The 17,568-nt window shown below is 36.5% G+C and overlaps 1 protein-coding gene across 1 annotated transcript in view; it reads left to right on the top strand.

Moving 5' to 3' along the window:
* LOC110467075 (neuroglian-like) overlaps window positions 1-17,568 on the top strand; it is a gene marked incomplete at its 3' end in the record, with an annotated part of 317,409 nt that overhangs the window by 160,833 nt on the left and 139,008 nt on the right. Inside the window, exon 3 of the mRNA XM_021523975.1 lies at window positions 1,470-1,524. The remainder of the gene's footprint in view (window positions 1-1,469; window positions 1,525-17,568) is intronic.

The following is a 17,568-nucleotide window of genomic DNA, read 5'->3' as shown; positions in this document are numbered from 1 at the left end:
ATGAAGTTACTATAGTCTACCTAGTGGTTCTAATGGGTACCAGTATATACCAGGAGGTGAGTTATGATGGAACCATGTACCACTGCTACAAATGAATATGTCCAAGGTATGATGGTGTTATATACCAGTATACTAAGAATTGTCATGATCCCTTTTTATTATAGATAAATATTAATAGAAAATACTGAGATGGATATTAAATTGAGGGAATTACATCCTTCCTTTAAATCATTGATATTTTTTTCTTCTCTTTCTGTAAAAAATCTTTGCTCTAACATCAATTTTACAGCATTGAAATAATTCCATGTATCATAATTGTAGCTCTGACATTACTCTGTCATCGGTTTTGTTTCCTGCTGTTTATCTAAAAAAATAACATCAGTAGATTATAAATCACCGGAAACATTAATTAATATCCGATAGCTTAGATTATTTATGATGTAGTAACCAAAGTTTTCTGTTCGCTCATTAGCTACCGTTATCACTGATTTTGAATAATTACTTGGATTACAATGTGATTGTGAAGGCCTGAGGCTGAGTTCTCAGAGCTGGAGTAAATTGCCGAAAGATTAGAATCAAGTGAATTCTTATTTCTAAATACTGTATGCTCTTTCTACAGTATTGGATAATAGGGATACAGAATTGATGAAAGGGTATTCAAATGTGGCGTTTTTCCTTATCTGTCTCCTTTTTCCTAAGCATTCGTAATCACTCCACCTAACCCAATTTAGTTGTGAAGTAAAAAAACACTCCAAGTAGGGTTTTTCTTCCAGCATTCGGTGTTTGTTGTGGTGAAATTGATCAATGACTCGAGAGAGAAAAAAGAGAGAAACAGAGACAGTATGCAATCAACATGATAGTCGTGGAAATTATGAGAAATCGTACGAACGCCATATTGGTCTGTGTATTACGGGGATCAACATCGCACTATATCAGTAAAGGACTGTAATATGGGGAATTGAAGCACCATATTGGTCTGTGTATTACGGGGATCAACATCACACTATATCAGTAAAGGACTGTATTATGGGGAATTGAAGCACCATGTTGGTCTGTATATGGTGATATAATTAAGGATCAGCAGAGCTCCAAAGTGTATAAAGGGTCTGTATTGTGGGGTAATGTAGCACCATATCAGTATAATTATAAAAGGACTGTATTATGGGGCAATGTATTGTCTTATTGGTCTGTAAAGGGGTTAACATGGGAATCAGCAGAGCTCTACAATATAGATCAGTAGAGCTCAATATTGGGGAACAGTAGCACCATATAGGTCTAACTAGTAGTATTAGCAATAAAGAACCATATAGGATGTCAGGTTTAATGTCGGACAGTGTTTCACCACCAGACCTCAACTAAAAAAAAGCAAAGTGATTATCATTTGCAGTGCTGCACCATATTTGAACTTGTAAACATATACAGATACTGGGGTAATTATGTAAAAATGTCACAATTTATTCATTTTTCAGATTCCATGGACAAGAACTGCTTGTGTAAAGACTGAACATCCTATACAAAGACAAGGTAAATACTGTATTATCCTGAAATGCGTTTACACCAAATGTTTGCAGCCCTCAGACTTTTTAAATAAAAATGAATTCATTCAGTATTTGACCTGCCCACCAATACGTTTTTACAATACTTACTTAATATATAAATGATATTTTTTGTGTATGGTGTTAAAAATTTGCCTTCTAGTTCAAGGAGGAAAATTACCAAATTACACCATGGGTTTTTCTTGTTTCGGTGTTCAGTCAGCTGTATGTGTTGTGTACTCTAAATAAGCCTGTAGGACGTGTGAGGGTTTAGTATGGTATATTTTCCACCATATTTGTTTTCACATAAGTACACTTTGTTATGACAACCTATATATTTTTTGTGGCAGAACATTTTCTTTCCTTCAAAGCAATATAACTACAAAATTGGAAGAAATTCTACTGAGAAATGGCGACACAATCCTATTACCTTAATATCACTACGATATGTCAGAGGAAAGCATGATATTAACATTTTGTGACAACTAGCGGCCAAATTGAAGAGATATTAAGTGGAGATAACGTCAAAACAACTGATATTTACACATGTCACATGCCATAGAATAAATAGCAGGAAATATGGTGTTTCAAGAAAACATGATATTAAACAAAAAATTGACATTAAGAGACATGATATTAAGTGGAAAGTACTGTATATTCCAAAAACTTTCTGACTGTTATGTGCCTTCATCAACAGTCAATGTTTTTCACAATATGATTATTTGGTGAAAACGATTTTAAAAGACTTGGTGATGTGACTCTTGATAACAACCCCAGAATTATGCTTTTATTTTTAGCTCACCTGGTCCGAATCGAAGGACCAAGGTGAGCTTATGCCATACCGCAGCGTCCGTCGTCCGTCAACTCTACACTACTTGTCATGAACCTCTGAGCGGATTTTAACAAAATTTGGTGTGGAGCATCCTTGGGTGAAGAAGAACCAATTTTGTATAAATGGTGGGTCTGGCTCCCCAGGGGCCTGAGGGGCGGGGCCAAATGGGGGAAATATAGCAAATTATTCTTTAAAATCCTTCTTCTTCTGTAGGAATGAAAGGATTTGGTCCATATTTGGTCAGAAGCATCCTTGGGGGAAGGGGAACAAAGTTTGTATAAATGGTGGGTCTGGCCCCCCTGGGGGCTGAGGGCCGGGGCCCAATAGGGGAAATATAGCAAATTCTTTAAAATCCTTCTTCTTCTGTAGGAATGACAGGATTTGGTCCATATTTGGTCAGAAGCATCCTTGGGGGAAGAGGAACAAAGTTTGTATAAACCATGGGTCTGGCCCCCCTGGGGGTTTAGGGGCGGGGCCCAATCGGGGAAGTATAGCAAATTATTCTTTAAAATCCTTCTTCTTCTGTAGGAATTAAAGGATTTGGTCCATATTTGGTCAGAAGCATCCTTGGGGGAAGGGAAACAAAGTTTGTATAAATGGTGGGTCTGGCCCCCTGGGGGCTAGGGGCAGGGCCCAATAGGGGAAATATTGCAAATTCTTTAAAATCCTTCTTCTTCTGTAGGAATGAAAGGATTTGTTCCATATTTGGTCTGAAGCATTCTTGGGTGAAGGGGAACCAATTTTGTATACGCCGTGGATCTGGCCCCCCAGGTGCCTGAGCCTTGGGGCCCAATAGGGGAAACATAGCAAATTATTCTTTAAAATCCTTCCTCTTCTGTAGGAATGAAAGGATTTGGTCCATATTTGGTGTGGAGCATCATTTGGTAGTGGGGAACCAATTTGTATAAACGGTGGGTGTGGCCTCCCTGGGACCTGAGGGGTGGGGCCCAATAGGGGAAATAGACGTAAATCTTCAAAATCCTTCTTCTTCGGTAGGAATGGCAGGATTTTGTCCATATTTGGTCTGAAGCATTCTTGGGTGAAGGGGAACCAATTTTGTATAAACAGTGTGTCTGACCCCGCTGTAGGCAGAGAGGCGGGGCCCAATAGGGAAAATAGAGGTAAAACCTTTAAAATCCTTCTTCTACCAAAGGGATTAAGGGATTTTATCCTAATTTAGTCTGGAGCATCCTTGGGCCAAAGGGACTCAATTTTGTATTAGCAGTAGGTGTGGTCTCCGAGGGATGGGGGGGGGGCAGAAGGGCGGGGCCCAATAGGAAAAATAGAGGTAAAACCTTTAAAATCCTTCTCCGACCATCGGGATTAAGGGATTTTATCCTTATTTAGTGTGGAGCATCCTTGGGTGACGGTGACTCAATTTTGTATAATTGGTGGGTATGACCCCCGTAGGGGCATCGGGGTAGGGCTCTGTTTGAAGTTTGTTCTCTATATCTCAAGTACTGGATGGATCTTTCTGAAATTTCATATGTACTAACAGCACCTACCATGGAGTGCTATATCTTTACTTCATACCAATTACTTTAATTATATTCAGGTGAGCGATACAGGCCCTCTGGGCCTCTTGTTATCAAGGTAGAGGACTGAATGTTTTATAGACACATGTATTTTTAAGGTGTAATGCCTTATTGTTTATTACTGTATGGACAAAGAGAATAAATTACTGCTTTAGTGGTTTAAAAAAGAATGGATAATTATTTGATGACAGCTATAGCAGCTTGAATTATCATCAAAGATTCAAACAGGCTATGTACCTGAGTAAACATGTGATGTAAACACAGGGACATCAAAACAATTACACCCTGATCCTACATCTCTAAAATCTAATCTCTTCATCTGTTTTGTTCTCATCTTTTTACTTCAAAAACACAACACTATACCTGTAGCCATAAATTAAATCTAAAAACTAAAACCAAGCCACTGGTCTGTACATTATGACTGTCTTTAAAGTCCCGTCTCTCCGAGAACAATTACATCTTAATATTTAATGTGCCTTTGTCGCTGTGCATTTTGTATACGGTTACCAGAGTTATGTTGTCCACAGGTAGAAGTTGACAGAAATAGCTTTTGACGAGGGTTTTTGTAGAGGCTTTTGTCAGGCTATAGTGTGCTACCCTTACTGCGACTGTCTGTGCGTCATTTACGATGGTTTACGAGTTGATGTCCAGCAGGTCAGTGGTCCAGAGCCTGTCGAACAGGTGACAGATGGTTAGGTTTGGTCTGATCACTAATTATAGGTGACGATGAAACCCGACTGTCTGGTTAGATTCTGGTCAGGTGGTAACAGATATCAGATGAGATCAGTCTTAGTCGCAATAACATGACAGCAGAATTTTTTTAATTGACTCTTGTCTTTATTGAGACCGATATATGATATGGTATTCATCTGAGGTACTGATACTTTAGCAATATTTTGAGATATTATTTACGTTTGTGTGGATACCGTAAAACTGACCTAGCTTTCAGGTGTCAGTCATTCACACAGAGCTACCCATGGTACAGAGTCAACAAAGTAATGGTGACTTAGGAATTTCTACTCACTGTGATCTAATACTTCAGATGCTTGAGTGGCATTTAATAATTGAATAATCTCTCATGGAAACATCAGAATTGATTACTAACGAAGCAATGATTTCTATTATATGGACATAATACATTAACCGAGTCAGTAATGTAGGGGCCTTTTCCTTATTTGTGTTTACAATCAATGAACATTGATTTCATTTGTTAGCTTTTGTAGTTGTGCTTGACCTCAAAATTGTTCTTGACCAAACAATCAATGATTGACCAATCAAATTAAGTCATGTGTCTTTGCGTGTAATTGTGTACTGAGTAGGGCCATCTGACACTATTTTCTTAGCTCTGTCTGTCCGGACGTCTTAAATTGTATCCTGTGGCATAAGGAAATCGTCCCCTTTATCCTTATTTTGTCTTTTATACGGTTTTGGATACAACTCCTGACCTACTTCACAAAAACAAACTGAAACCATCGGTACACTGCAGACGTGATAATTTATAATTTGAAGGTTAATTTTTATCTAAATGAGTGAGAAATGTTACACTGAAAATAGTTTGGAGTAATTGTATATATGTAGGTCCCGTGTATGATGAATGGAAGTAGCTGTTTACTATACTGAGCAGCAGCACTTTGAATTCCTCCAGATTAAGTACTGTAAAAATAATGACATTTCATAAAATGATATCAGTGTCCAAGGTGGAATGATAATTACACCTGAAATTATGAGGATAGGAAAACAAAATGAGAAAATGTTTCGTTTAAAACCAAAATTGTATCTGAATGGTGAGAACAGATTTTTGACAGAGAAATGGTATTGGTCTATGAATATCAAACTGCCATTAGACACGACGATTGGGGTACTTGAAATGAACTAGGGCGAGGATGGCCATCGTCTGAGGGAGTGACGCTGCTGTGTCTGCCATGATCACCCTCACATTGTCCATGTTAAGGGGAAGCTTGGCAGGCACCAATTCAATGGCAGCCAAAGAACGAGGCCTCCAGATACATAACGTGAGACAAGTCAGGATAACGGGTATTGTCGGTACGAGACTCACACCTGCGTATGTTTACAATATATCTACTCTACGATATCTACATTTAGGTAAAGACAGCACTAACCAAAAATTGATTTTTATTTCTTGTGTTCGACACTTTCTATTTTTGGGTTCTCCTTTTTATGTACATAAGGACATTTAACGTACATAATTTTGTTGACTTGGCAAAGATAATTCCCTTAATGTTCCAGCAACTGTATCGCTGACTGCTGCCATGCATCCTGGCCAATGCCATGTGGATTAGTTGTTTTAGCGTAATGGATATTTTGTTAGAGCGATTGATTTCTCATCAGGCCTCAACTTGATGAATTTCCTGAACTGTCATTTCTGCCCGGGAATTCTCGGTATGAATCCCGTCAGGATCAAGGCTGCATCGTTTGTCATGTAGTTTTTCATTTTCTTAAGATCTGAATCTTTAGAGAATATCTCTCCACCGATCTGATACAGAAAGTGTGTATGCAGTTTTCAAAATTGTCGAACTTTTGTGTACTGGATGATGTTAGAGCGTTATTATGGATGGTTTAGATCCTCAGCTTCCTCATCTGCTGTAATATTCTATTAATGCATTAACACCTAGCAGTCGAGGAAATTTCCACGCCAAATCTAATTGTGTTTTTCATCGCCTGAGGATCTTTCAACTTTTTTGCATCATCTGGATAGAAATTTCAATGGAAACCCTTGAGTTGTTGAAAGTATCTGTCCAATTACAATCCATTTGGCATTGGTAAGTATCGGTTAGAAATTATAGAATGTTTGGGAAGGGTTTACAGACATGTCTTATGTTGCATTTGTTTACTTCTAAATGCTGGTTTTACGGAGTAGCTTTCTGGCCATGTTTAACAGTTCTTTCAGTGTGTTCACCAGGCATGGCTTACAGTACATATCACAGGCTCCCCGTCAAGTAAACATTCTCAGGCTGGAACAAGACTGGAAATAGCTCCTACACTGTCGTCAATGCTTTTAGATGGAGTAAAGGATGCTACATGTAAATGTCAAGGACAAGATACAATGGCAGTAATTGGAACAGAACCTGCTGGTCTTAATTGTCTCCCTTTAGTAGGCGTTTTGCTTGTTTAATATGAGTACAAGCAAAATGTGTTTCTAAAAGTGGATAATGTGAATTAGCTAATAGTACATCTGAATGTTTTGTGCAGTACTTGTTCACTAAAAGTGGATTATGTAAAGCTGACAGTACATTCTTTTAATTGTTCACTGACCAAAGATTATATCAAGCTAACAATATATCAACATTGGTTGTATTATTACTCACTAGAATTAGATGATATCAAGCTAACAATGCATTAACATTGTCTTGTTGCTCACTAAAAGTTGATAATAAGGGCCATTAGCATTGTCTTGCATACTAGAAATGGATCATGTGAAGCTAACAATACTTTAACATTGTCTTGTTGCTCACTAAAACTTGATAATAAGGGCCATTAGCATTGTCTTGCATACTAGAAATGGATCATGTGTAGCTAACAATACTTTGACTTTTTTTGTTCACTGATAGTGGATAATGCCAAGCAATTTTGATTATCTTGTTTACTTACTTAAAGCTGTTACATCAAGCTGATGATATTTAACAGTCTTTGTCATGTTATTGACTGAGGTTTGTTACATCAAGTTGACAATACATCAACAATAGCAGCCTAATCAAGCGGATAGAACTTGGACAAATCAAGAGAGAAAATGTTAACACTAAGTCTATCGGTGGATTGCTAATCAATACTTTCCTTTGAACCTATGTTTTCCAAGCTTTTTTTCGTTTCTTCATCAAAATAGATTAAGCAAAGTTTGTCCACAATGCTACGTAAATTTCAAAAGTAAATTTGATTGGCGCAAATATTTGTCTTCTGATTGCCGAGGAAGGTGTAATTGTTTCGACAGTACAACGAGCAGGATTTCATTTGGGAGGCAATTATCAATACTTTCATCATTTAGTGTTGTAATTACTGACAAGATGACACAGTATAGGTGTTTATAGTGATGCGACAGCGAGGATACCTCTAGTAGCATCGCAGTCAGTTGTACACACCGCCACTATTGTTCCTGCAGATCCGCAGAACAGGGAGAAGTCTAATTGGTGACAGGATGATTGGTGTGTTTTATCATGAAAAAATGGGGAATCAATTATAAGCAGATATTTCACTGTGAAAGACGTATGAAAAACATTACAAATCAATTTAGCACCTACTTGAAAAACGGCTATTGTTGTTCATTGAGGCGTAGATAGACAATAGTGAGACTTAACTAAAAACAGTTTGTGTTGTTGATACCTAGTCATTTCTATGTTGTTAATTTCCAACATTATCTCCGACTTTATCAATAAGACCGGGGACTCCTGCTGACATCAGATTAAGTGTTCCATGTTTTTTGCTCGTTAATTCCACTTTTGATATTCCTGAAGTCGGAAGAGTATGATGATAGATCTACTTTACCCAGCCAAATTAGCATACATTTATGTTATCTTAAGTCCGTGTGTATCTTCATGTGCTACCATAAGTAAGAATTATTGTATTATATCATTAGTAAAGATATTGCAACACAGGTTTTAACATAAATACGTCTAAATATAGGTTAGTATATGGCTTTCGAGAAGTAACAGATTTTATTAACCCGAGCGTAGCTTGACTATTGTGAGAGGTTGAAAGTATGAAGTAAGTACCAATGTCACCTGCCGTTTGTATTGATGGAAACCTTTTTCGTAAAGATCGAGTGGCGATTCTACAATGAATATCTTCGTCTGTACTTTGTATATTGAATTCTACGTAGGATTATTTTCGACTGCACTTTGTGTATGAATTTTAGGAGCCACGGTGGCCAAGTGGTTAAGGTGTCTGACAATCTGCTACCACTAGCCCTCCACCACTGGGTCGTGGGTTCCAGACCTACGTGGAGCAGTCGTCAGGTACTGGCCGTAGGTTGGTGGTTTTTCTCTGGGAATTCCGGCTTTCCTCCACCACCAAAACAAACCTGGCACGTCCTTTAAATTACAATAGCTGTTAATAGAATGTAAAACATAAACAAACCTAACCAAGTATAGAATTCTACAAATAATGTTTTGTTTTATTTGTCTAAACCTTCTAAATTGTGGGAACTTGTTGAGACACACATCGGACAACACATCCGAGATAAGCCAAGTTGTACCTGTTAACCTTATGTATACAAACATCATTTTGGCCAGTGGGATCGTAAATTATAGAATGTTTTTAATGAATAGTTTCAAGAGATGGATTATCAATGAAGGGTAACACAATGGTATCGTATCGTTACACAGCAGGAAGATCAATATGTATATTGAATTGAACTTGATGGTCATCTTTAACACACGATAAAGAGAAGGATTTACTATAGGTCTGTTGTCAGTAGATGTAATGACGGCTGTCTCATTAGGCTATTGATTTCTAGCCAATTATTAGATTGGCAAATATTAGCAGACTTAAAGATAACATTAAATGATGTTTTCAGTTCAGGAAGATTGAAGTACTATAACGTCAGACATTTATTATGAGCTAGAATAAGTTACGGTACATATACACGATCAGCTAAATTAAATGTCTTTTTCATCTTCTTTAATAGATTTATCATGGTTACGTCAAGAAGGAATTTTTGATTGAAAAAACGTAAAACTTTTCAATAAAGTTTTACAAAATACAGTTTCGATAAAACTCCAAAGCATTATATTTGGATGGAGTTTCCTGACTTCCATGTTGATTTAGCTGTTAAAGTGGTAAAATAAAATTGGTTTCATGATTGAAAAGATATTGTACATGATTGTATAGATATTGAACAGTCCAGCTTTCACAAAATCACTCATCCCAACAATTGATTTGATTTACCAATCCTTTGAGTAACACGAGGATTAGGATGGTTGGACTCGGTCAACATTTATCTGAAGACAAGGTAAACTATCAGGAAATGCATCATGGAACCGTGCCAACATTTTGAAAGACAGTTAAGGTTTTTTTAAAGTTGTTTACAGTTTCTGAAGAATTACGTAAATCTTTAATGATCTAAACACTTACAGAAATTGATTGATTGTCACTACATCTTGTGTAGCCTTTACTATATAGAAGTTCTGTTCAATACCATACGGTCCCATTTGATCAGTTTGGAGAAACTCAAAAGAAACATTAAATGCTACTAAGCAAGCCTTAAACAGTCCTGCTGAATGATATGGAAATTCAAACGGCAAATCTCTTGGCCATCTTTGTAATATTTATCAAAAACTATAAATATGGATGTGGAGTACGGCTCCTTCTGTGATAATCTCTGAGAACAGAGACAGGAAGCTTTCTCCGTAGGACCTGATGCAAAACTGATTTAATTACCTGAAAATTTCAACATTTTTACAATTGATTTGAAATCTTTTTTCATAATTCTGCTCATTATGAATCCTTTCGTAAGCAGAATTCGGTTTTCTATTCAGACATTACGAATAAAATAATAGAGGAATTGATGGGCTATATTTAGCTATAAACCTTGGGTTTCCTCTTCATTCATCAGCCTGCATTCCGTTTCTATACATTGATTCATCAAACTAAAATATCTAATGATCGCGACATGCGTTGACCATCTTCCATCAATAGATCAATCAAATTCGTCCTGATCTGGACAGCCGATGGACACCGTGAATTGTACAGACAGATCCACGGAGACTAATTCATTCATTATTCCGAACTGTATTGAGTAGGCAGCCTGTCTGTATGTGGTTATAAGGCTGGTCATCAGACAGACCAGAGGTCAATTCACTGACCATCCAAATCAGGAATTAGCTAAATTGCAGAATTGCCCCTATATTTATTCTGTATCCAAATCCTTCACATCAGGCAGCCATCCGGCAGCTTTCCAAGTTGTATAGAGGTCTACTATAGAAAAACTTGCATTGTATAGATAACTGGCTTAGGTAGGTTCCACCAGCTAGCAGACAGCCTTATTTCTCTTCCCCTTGCTCCTGTGTCATTAGTGCTCTAAAGTATTGTTATCTAGATAACTGGCTTAGGTAGGTCCCACCAGCTAGCAGACAGCCTTATTTCTCTTCTCCTCCCTCCTGTGTCATTAGTGCTCTAAAGTATTGTTATCTAGATAACTGGCTTAGGTAGGTTCCACCAGCTAGCAGACAGCCTTATTTCTTATTTTTTTGGGCCGATCAAACTCAAACTTCATGCATTGCTTCCTTACCAAAAGTGCTTGCTTAGGATTTTTTTTTCAGGTCTGAAGGTCAAAGGTCAAGGTCACTGTTACTATAAATAGAAAATCTGTTTTCGTGCGATAACTTGAGTTTCCTTGGGCCGATCAAACTCGAACTTCATGCAGTGCTTCCTTACCAAAAGTGCTTGCTTGGGAATGCATTTCAGGTCCGAAGGTCAAAGGTCACGGTCACTGTTATTATAAGTAGAAAATCTGTTTTCCTGCGATAACCTGAGTTTCCTTGGGCCGATCAAACTCAAACTTCATGCAGTGCTTTCTTACCAAAAGTGCCTGCTTGGGATTGCTTTTCAGGTCCAGAGGTCAAAGGTCAAGGTCACTGTTACTATAAATAGAAAATCTGTTTTCCTGCGATAACCTGAGTTTACTTGGGCCGTTCAAACTCAAACTTCATTCAGTGCTAAGCACAATCTCCCAGCTTCCTGCGCAGGCAACACATCCACTTCCATGGAATTCTTGTTTGTGTTATAGATCCATAACATGAAAAATATATTCAAGTTAATCCTTATAATTTAATCTTTTTTACACAATCCCTGTTGAAATCCACTTTTATTGATGGACTCTTTTCTCTTAGAAATTATTGCGCTGCTGTATCAGCCAATCAAAAGCGACGATACAAATGGTGACGTCATTTTTTTACGTTATGGGCTGATAACATATTTGTTTAAGCCAATGAAAATGCTTGTTACAAGCAAGATTAAATTATAAACTTATACAAATCATATGCTTGATTGTGTTCTGCATGTTTGTTAACTCATTCACTCCTGGAGACACATTTGAACTCTTCTGACTCAAAGGTTGGAATAGTTCATTATGAAATGTCAGGAGTGAATGAGTTAGGGTGTCGCAGATAAATCATAAAGGTTTCTAGAATGAGGTCTTTGCCTGAAACTTCATAACATCTCAAGATCCCATTTTCTTAGATTTCCTGAAAAAGTTGTTAAATCCTCAATAGGTATTAATTTTACAAAGGTCAAGGCTATTTTCTGTTTGCTATGTAAATATCTGGGGTATTCTTATGATGAGAAGCTTGATCTGTTACTCCTAAACCGACCCTAAAGTTATGCCAAATAAAATTACACCAAAGTTCCACCCACAACACTTTTCAGCTTCTTTAATAGTAAGGATTTTTATTTTTTAACCAAGACAAATATTTGAAACATCGGTCAAGTATAAAATGCAACGTGTACTGGGCACATCTAACCAATGAGCTAAACATATAGAGCCAAGGATGGCAAAACCTGTTCTAATCTATTAATGAACAATGGGGTAAATGGAGGAATGATCTTATTTCAATACAGCTACTGCTAAATATGGCTTTTTTTTTTAAATGTAGCAAATAATTAAATTCTGTACATATTGGAAATAATAATTTCAAATTTAAAAGACATTTACCTGAGCTGTGTGACCAATATACATGGTGTAATATTGTTAGGTTTGTAAATAGCAGGCCGACATGCAACCAGAACGCAAAAGAACAAAGGCTTTAATGAGAGTGAGAAAAAAAAACTGGCTGATTTATTTGCATAGCAAAATATCCTCTGTTGAATTGTTTAAATGAAATAACGATACATTTTTAAGAATAAACAAACTTGGTCCAATAACTTTGTTGATGGTTTGTCTCGGCCTAATGATTCAAGAGCCTAATGGAGATAAATCAGGAAACGGTACGCCATTAAATACCTCGTCTATTTAATGAGGCGCTATGTGTCAGAGCTCTACCCTGGCCCCACCCATTCCTTGACATATTCACTTTAATATGAAAACCATTTCAATGTTCAGAATACCATATATAAAAAAAAAAAAATGATAAACATACCAAGGCTTCAGGGGTAGGTATTTTAGCCTAGTAAAATGCTACATTTCATGGCCTCTGGACAACCATATTTCATTACCACAGGATTCTATTAGATTAAATTTCACTCTTGGATTACTGGAGTGTTGGGTATCTTTGTCATGGTTAAATATTAGTACCATATATAGAGAATCTGAAACAGGTTCCATTTAATACACAATATTGAATTATTTATGAGGTAGTTATGAGTTAATCCTTTTTCATGGTGCTTTTTACTGTTGAAAAGATAGAAATATATTTTAAGAAAATTGTCTGAAGTTTTCTGACATGAAATTCAATAGGACACAATGATTTTGACAAAAACACTTTGACCTTGACCTCAATAGGACCAGCGAGTGTCATGACACATGTTTACAAACTTTAAGCCTAGACCCACTTAGATCAGTGACACGTTGAGGGACATTGTCAAGGTACATGGATTGGTGAAAACAACCATATGAAACAGCGTCATCACAAAGATGCTCTTCTATTTCAACAATTTTTAAATAAATTTATGATTCACCAATTTGTCAAACGGTTTAAGTGATAGAACAAGAACTGTGTTGTTATCTATTGCAAGTAAACTAAGCCCAACTTCAGAAAAAGAAACCTGATTTGGATTAAGTGTCATGTCAAAAGTCACAACCCTTTCAAAGGTCAAGATCACAGTGACTAATTAAAAATAGACCTCTCTGACATTGAAAAAGCATTCCTGTCTTGGGGGGAAAATCTCATAGCTTCGTTAGATAATTGATCTATAATTACAAAACAATCCCACTTAAGAAGACCTAGCGGATATAAAGCTTTTCTTTTTTCACTGAACAAAAAAACCGTGAAAGCTATTAAGCAAACAGTTCACAATTAATGTTTCCGATTTATTGGATACGTTATATGGCTATAAGGGACTCAAGCACTGTTTTGACATAGATCTCTGAAATTTTACACCGAAATTCTCGGTCTCGTTAATATGATAACCATATGGAATGGATAAATTGAATGATAATGATGCCATCTCTGTCAAACTATTCAAATCAGCTCTCCTGAAATGGAGGAAGTTAATTCACATTGATAAGTTTGTGTCTGTAGCACATGTATAGTGGCGTAGATACTGATGAAAGCTGTGATCTCCAGTAGTCGAAGGCGGCATTGTGGCCAGCGTGGCACTAGCTATTGATATCGAAGGATAGAATTCCATTATTCTCGTGGATCTAAGCAGTACATATACCGACAATTCACATCAAATGGAGAAAGATACTGCCCCGCATTTAAAGGTTAGGAAAGTCTCCCTGTGATAAACGTTCATATTAATCGAGCAATAAATCTAAATTAAAAAGTGGAGAGGGGCCATTATGATTATACATTCATTATCATGGGCTGTGGATATATCAGGAATTTCATTTTTTGTATATAAATGTTAACACTAGGATTTAGCCTTCTCTATAGCAAGGTGTCATTTTTATAGTCAGAGCAATTTTGGAGTCACACACAATTTTGTTTGTGATATAGATAAAGTGTTAAACCAGACCGACAGACTGATTTCCTTTCTATATAAGTCACCAGACCTGTTGTTTCTGTTAAATATACAATCATTTGTATGTTCTGTAAATAAAGACTAGAGAAAGGAAAATAGATTTATGCAGATGGGAATTTCATTAGTTTAATTTGGTTGGGTGTGGGTTAGATCTTATAGCCAAACATTTGTTTAAATTTTATTTGTAGTGAAAACTAGGATTCCATAATGATTTTAGTTAAACTTTTCTCTTTTTTTTATAAATGGTAAAGATTTATTTAAAACTAGTTTTAAAATGTTCGGTTTTTATAACGGCTATAACAGGGAGCAGCCTGTCCTCCTTACAAACACACCAAGAGCCTTCTACAATCGGTTCATGCTCCATTACCTGGTCACAGCAAACACGGAAATGCAAAGCATTGTCAGCTTGACTTCAGACTGTGTATTTCATCTAACCAGTCCCAGACAGTGACTTACTGATTCATAAATATGGATTTTTTCAAACATATATTATAAATCAGATGGGTAATAGGGTCTTGGCTGAAGATAATGTGAGCCTTAATAATATAATAACGATTATCTGCGCACTATTCTATGCATAAATTGATTTTAAATGATTGACCTGAACCTGTTCCTGGTAGTAGACCAACATCTTATATATACCATAGGTATATAAACTCTAAATTTCATGACAGTAGTTAAATTCAACTTAATGTGTTGCAGAATTTAAAAAAAAAAAAGTGAATATTTTTTATTTGAATTATGTAATTTTTAGCAGATAACATTTTATATTCACAACACACATGTAAAATATTTTCAACATTTTGAAATTTCAATTTTCTTATTGGAAGACTGACAATGCTATAAGTTGACAGTGCTTAGTGTATCTGATAAAGTCATTTGACACCTGGGTTCCTTCAATGTTACGATCAACATTGTTGATTTCCTTGAGTGACCTTTGACCCTGGGTCGTTCCTTCATAATGTCTGTCATTGATGTCGGCTGAAAGGAAACACTGGAGTCCCAGTGACATTTTAACTCCTCGGGGTACATCAACTTACTTTTTTTGTCATTTTCTTATTCAAAATCCACTTTTTATTGTTCGCTTTAAAGTGCGCCTCTGATAACAAGCTTCTTATGTAAAGCCACCCATCTCGTTTATTATGGGATCCTAGTCGTAACAATGGGTCTGTTTCTTTATTTCTCCGATGACGCCTGAATCATTTTAATTTACTGACACTCTCTGCCCAGACCTACCTGCCAGTAAATCATCAACAGCTTGCTTTAATGTTAAAGAAAGGTTAATCTGAAAAGATAGAACTAAGAAGATAGAATTATAAGAACACCAATAAAAAACATATGCTCCATTTGTTAGTACGTACTGCTTTTACAAATATTGGTTATGCTTTCGACATTTGTTGCCAATTTTTATTTATAGCAAAAGATGTTTTTGGTTTTTTTCTTTTGAAATTAAATCAATAGGAAAGATATAATGGCCGAAACAAAACGTGAAACGTTGATGAGTTACCAGTAATAATTGTAATCATTGACCAGCCCAGGTAATAATTAAGCGAGCCTTAGGCACTGTTTGACCATGCAGGTCCACAGCTGGTATTCCTGTTAAATCTTGATCATAATGCGTGACCTGAAGTACTGACCCTAGTGGACAAAGCTATATTTGGCTATTGACCATTTCCACACACTTTTAATTCGTCCTATTTTACTTGAGTCCAACATTGCTGCTAGAGGAGGGGGGATTTGATGGTTTGCTGGTGTGGGAGCTACCATTATTCTAGATTGACGTTATACGGTACTGATCCAGTTCACATTACCCATGCTGCTTATAAGTGGCTTGAAGCCTGGGGGTCCGAGCTCCAAGCTCGACCAGATGTCATCGGTTCTATAATTACATTGCTTGCACTTCAGGTCATATTGATTGGCGAACACAGAATTTATTTAGTAATTTAAAAAAGAAGAAAAAATAAGGAAACAAAATTAGTCCACGTGTGTGCATTATTTTATACGGATACCACGCGATATTCGGTAACTGTGATCGGTGATCTTTGCCGATAGCAACATGACAGTGGCAATTTTCATTTCCTGACAAAGTTATGGGAAATTGAATAAAATTATTTGGATTTTGATACGATTATCTGATGATGTATTCATTTCTTTGCAGAAACTTTTTTGGTGATTTCTTTTAAATCAGAAAAAGGTTAATATCAATTTATAATTCATTGTTTAGTCTTAAATATTTTGGAGAGAAAAAAAATTGGATTGAACAACAATGATAAGAAAATGTTTTGCTTTTTTACACCTTTTTGCAGAATCATTTTGAAAGCCCAAATGATTTTCCTTTAGGTGAAGCTGATAAAGGCAACACATAAAAATATGCATTTAACGATTTTTCGTTTTTGTAATTACTGGTTTGTAAAGTGATGAAGGCAAGAACTACGATAATCTTGTCATAAATGTATAAACGGATAAAAAAAATGTTCATAGCGCTTCTCCAATAATATTCTTTATATCACACTTTCATGATTAATACGATAGAATTTGATGAGGACTATAAAGGCATGTGAGTGCCGAAGTGCTGCATCGTGCGGGAAACATCATAAACAGCGGTACTAGAGATGCTTAGAAGGCCCACATCCCCTTCCTATACATAACCAAACCTTTTGTCTTTTTATGAATCCTAAAAATATCTATATTCAGATTTGATGTTTCTGAATTCAACGTCAACCACTTAAGAATCTAAATGCGTCACTATGTGGATATTTTACACAAGAAATGACAAAATTATGATGGAACGCACAAGTCTAGTAACGAGGTGCGAAACTGTTGATGAGGGTGGTTGTTAATGGCAAGGTTTAAGGAGGCGAGTAGACGCTTACAGATACAATTTCAGCCGTATTCTGTCAAACAGACAGGCTTGATTTCACTGATTCTCCAGCCGGCGCATTGAATGGTAGGAAGGTGTAGTTGTACGGGAGGTGGTATATTGTATTTCTGTCATCATTTGTATGTTCGTTAGCTTATATCCTGCTTTTTGTAT

This window comes from Mizuhopecten yessoensis, unplaced genomic scaffold (genome assembly GCF_002113885.1).
Source record: "Mizuhopecten yessoensis strain PY_sf001 unplaced genomic scaffold, ASM211388v2 scaffold11157, whole genome shotgun sequence".
NCBI lineage: Eukaryota > Metazoa > Mollusca > Bivalvia > Pectinida > Pectinidae > Mizuhopecten > Mizuhopecten yessoensis.
Note: the sequence above shows the minus strand (reverse complement) of the source record. Positions and strands in the feature narration are given on the sequence as shown.